The following is a 4,690-nucleotide window of genomic DNA, read 5'->3' as shown; positions in this document are numbered from 1 at the left end:
AATCCCAGAACCACACGGGGGGACCTAGTGAATGACCTGCAGAGAGCTGGGACCAAAGTAACAAAGCCTACCATCAGTAACACACTACGCCGCCAGGGACTCAAATCCTGCAGTGCCAGACGTGTCCCCCTGCTTAAGCCAGTACATGTCCAGGCCCGTCTGAAGTTTGCTAGAGTGCATGTGGATGATCCAGAAGAGGATTGGGAGAATGTCATATGGTCAGATGAAACCAAAATATAACTTTTTGGTAAAAACTCAACTCGGTCGTGTTTGGAGGACAAAGAATGCTGAGTTGCATCCAAAGAACACCATACCTACTGTGAAGCATGGGGGTGGAAACATCATGCTTTGGGGCTGTTTTTCTGCAAAGGGACCAGGACGACTGATCCGTGTAAAGGAAAGAATGAATGGGGCCATGTATCGTGAGATTTTGAGTGAAAACCTTCCATCAGCAAGGGCATTGAAGATGAAACGTGGCTGGGTCTTTCAGCATGACAATGATCCCAAACACACCGCCCGGGCAACGAAGGAGTGGCTTCGTAAGAAGCATTTCAAGGTCCTGGAGTGGCCTAGCCAGTCTCCAGATCTCAACCCCATAGAAAATCTTTGGAGGGAGTTGAAAGTCCGTGTTGCCCAGCGAGAGCCCCAAAACATCACTGCTCTAGAGGAGATCTGCATGGAGGAATGGGCCAAAATACCAGCAACAGTGTGTGAAAACCTTGTGAAGACTTACAGAAAACGTTTGACCTGTGTCATTGCCAACAAAGGGTATATAACAAAGTATTGAGAAACTTTTGTTATTGACCAAATACTTATTTTCCACCATAATTTGCAAATAAATTCATTAAAAATGCTACAATATGATTTTCTGGAGAAAAAAAATCTAATTTTGTCTGTCATAGTTGACGTGTACCTATGATGAAAATTACAGGCCTCTCTCATCTTTTTAAGTGGGAGAACTTGCACAATTGGTGGCTGACTAAATACTTTTCTTCCCCACTGTACCTCATGCCCCTGCACATCAACTCGGTACTGGTACCCCGTGTATATAGAAGCCGTTATCATTACTCATTGTGTATTTATTCCTTGTGTTATTATTTTTTTCTCTCTGTATTGTTGGAAAGGGCCCTTAAGTAAGCATTTTACTGTTAGTCTACACCTGTTGTTTACAAAACATGTGACAAATAACATTTGATTTGATTTGTTCAGGACACATGCATTTATAGAGATTGCGTTCCAGACAGCTAACTGTCTGTGGGCTCTCTCTCACTAAGATTACAATATTTCTGCAAGCTGTACAATAACACATGCATGGAACAAACAAAAAATACCGAACACCCACACTTGTGTCCTAACCACAGTGTTTAGAGACATACCAGTAGTTTTAAAAAGGGCCATTTGTATCCCGTGGCCATATGCATTACCATATAGGAAAAAACTGACACAAAGTATTGTTAAAAAACATGTCTGTGAGGCAGTAAAATAAAACAAAGGTTTTTGTGACTAGGTCTATTTGGGAGACAAAGAAAGAAATGGAAAGAGAGAGACCTAGAGCAAGAGAGAGGGAAGGGGGAGAAGGAGAAAGGGAGGGGAAGAGGATTGTAGCTCTGTCTTCAGCCCATCTGGGTAGAGTGTAGAGGTGTTGAAATGGCCCATTGTGCCAGAATGTCAGCTATACAGAGTAGATAGGACTGAACAGAGATCTGTCCACAGCTTACAGCACAACTCCTTACCAGCTCTCCTACTAACACAGCCACTTCAGGGTCAGTGGAAACACTCTCAGGTTCATTAAAGCAGCACAACATTAGCAGATAGCACAGACAGGATGCTCTCTGCATGTCAGAGTAATCATTTTTAAGATTAAGATCAGTTTATTTGTCAATTGTACACTAACAAATTGTACAAGGTCCAACCAAAATGTGACCTCCACTTTATTCCAACTTTATCCAAGATGGCGTAGTAGTGCAGTCCTGTTTTTGTCGTGTGTCTGTAAATAGCCTGTAAATACCCTGTTTTTTTTGTATTTTTCGTACATATTTTCCTATCAGACTTTTCATCCTTCTACAAAATATACCTTCCTGCAACCCGCCTCACTCAATGTGGAACGGATTCTATTATTGACTTACCTTTTATCTAGAATCTCCAGTTGAAACTAGCTAGCCAGCTAACTAGCTACTTGCTATTAGCCACAGTTGCTATTTCACCCAGAACATTGGATTTTCTGCCGGAATAATTTAATCACTGGACATGAATCACCGGATCGCAACTAGCTAGCCGCAACCGAATGGATGTTGCTGTTTGGCTAATCACCACTGCCCCCGATGCAAGCACCAGTTAGCCTCGAGCTAGCCTAGAGTCAGGCTCATATCCCGGCTATCTACCTCTAGGTCTACCGGACGGGGAGTAGCCAGCTAACTAGCTACTTGCTATCAGCTACCGTTAGCGGTTTTTCACCATTGTCCGTGGCCTGCACCACCTACCAGCCAGCTCTAGTCTGGACTATTATTCGGCCAGTCTGCACTGTCTGCACAGCGCGTTATCGACCCAGAACATATCAGTTTTTTCTGCCGGAATCACTGAATCACTGGACCTTTAACTCCCGGATTCATCGCTACCAGCTAGCTGCTACAAAATGGACGTTGAGGTCTGGCTAATCATCCTGAGCTAGGCCCATCTCCCATCTCCCGGCTATCTACCTCTCTGTCAACCGGACGGGACCACCTAGTGTTGACACGGAGCCCCGCCGATCCAACACGACTGGTTTGCCGACGAAATAGTCTGATGTGGTTTCAACAGGCTTCCCGTTGCGGCGACCACGAAGATCCATCTGCCAGCCCCGGCCCGCTAGCACACGCAAACTACAACTGTGCTCCCTGCTAGCTGTGCTGAAGCACCAATTTGAACTGCTCTCGGACTCACATTTTGCTGTTCACTGGACCTTATGATCACTCAGCTGCACAGCTGATGCCTGCTGGACTGTTCCTTTACACGGTACCCTGTCCTGTTTATTCTGTTTAGTCTTAGCCCAAACGTTATCGCTATTTCCAGTTGTGTCTTAGCTCTCTCTAATAACACCTGTGACTGCTTTATGCCTCTCTCCCATGTCAATTATGCCTTGCCTATTGCTGTTTGGGTTAGTTCTTATTATACAATTTCACTGTAGAACCCCTAGTCCCTCTCAAACTGCCTCATATAGTTCCTTTGTTCCACCCCCCATACACGCCGAGACCGGCTCAATCGATGCCTCCAATGACGCTATCTCTTTCATTGTTACCCAACGCTTAGGGTTACCTGAACTGTACTCATATCCTTCCATATCCTTTTCTGTACATAATGCCCTGAATCTTTTCTACAACGCCCGGAGAACTGCCCCCTTTATTCTATGTACCCAACGCACTAGAAGACCAGTTCTTAAAGCCTTTAGTCGTATCCTTATTCTAGTCCTCCTCTATTCCTCTGGTGATGTAGAGGCTAACCCAGGCCCTGCAGCCCCCAGTATCACTCCTACTCCCCAGGAGCTATCATTTGTTGACTTCTGTAACCGTAAAAGTCTTGGTTTTCTGCACATAAATATCAGAAGCCTCCTTCCTAAGTTTGAGTTATTCACTGCATTAGCACACTCCGCCAACCCTGATGTTCTAGCAGTGTCTGAATCCTGGCTTAGGAAGGCCACCAAAAATTCTGAAATTTCCATCCCCAACTATAACATTTTCCGTCTAGATAGAACTGCCAAAGGGGGGTGGAGTTGCAATCTACTGTAGAGATAGCCTGCAGAGCTCCATCATACTATCCAGGTCTGTGCCCAAACAGTTTGAGCTTCTACTTCTAAAAATCCACCTTTCCAGAAATAAATCTCTCACTGTTGCCGCTTGCTACAGACCCCCCTCAGCCCCCAGCTGTGCCCTGGACACCATATGTGAATTGATTGCCCCCATCTATCCTCAGAGTTCGTACTGCTTGGTGACCTAAATTGGGATATGCTTAACACCCCGGCCATCCTACAATCTAAATTAGATGCCCTCAATCTCACACAAATTATCAACGAACCTACCAGGTACAACCCTAAATCCGTAAACATGGGTACCCTCATAGATATCATCCTGACTAACTTACCCTCTAAATACACCTCCGCTGTCTTCAACCAGGATCTCAGCGATCACTGCCTTATTGCCTGCGTCCGTAACGGGTCCGCGGTCAAACGACCACCCTCATCACTGTCAAACGCTCCCAAAAACACTTCAGCGAGCAGGCCTTCCTAATTGACCTGGCCCAGGTATCCTGGATGGATATAGATCTCATTCCGTCAGTAGAGGATGCCTGGTTGTTCTTTAAAAGTAATTTCCTCTCAATCTTAAATAGACATGCCCCATTCAAAAATACAGAACTAAGAACAGATATAGCCCCTGGTTCTCCTCAGACTTGACTGCCCTTGACCAGCACAAAAACATCCTGTGGCGTACTGCATTAGCATCAAATAGCCCCCGCGATATGCAACTTTTCAGGGAAGTTAGGAACCAATATACACAAGCAGTTAGGAAAGCAAAGGCTAACTTTTTCAAACAGAAATTTGCATCCTGTAGCACTAACTCCAAAAAGTTTTGGGACACTGTAAAGTCCATGGAAAATAAGAGCACTTCCTCCCATCTGCCCACTGCACTGAGGCTAGGAAACACTATCACCACCGATAAAT

Source organism: Coregonus clupeaformis, chromosome 16 (assembly GCF_020615455.1).
Source record: "Coregonus clupeaformis isolate EN_2021a chromosome 16, ASM2061545v1, whole genome shotgun sequence".
Taxonomy (NCBI): Eukaryota; Metazoa; Chordata; class Actinopteri; order Salmoniformes; family Salmonidae; genus Coregonus; species Coregonus clupeaformis.
This window is presented reverse-complemented; position numbering follows the sequence as displayed.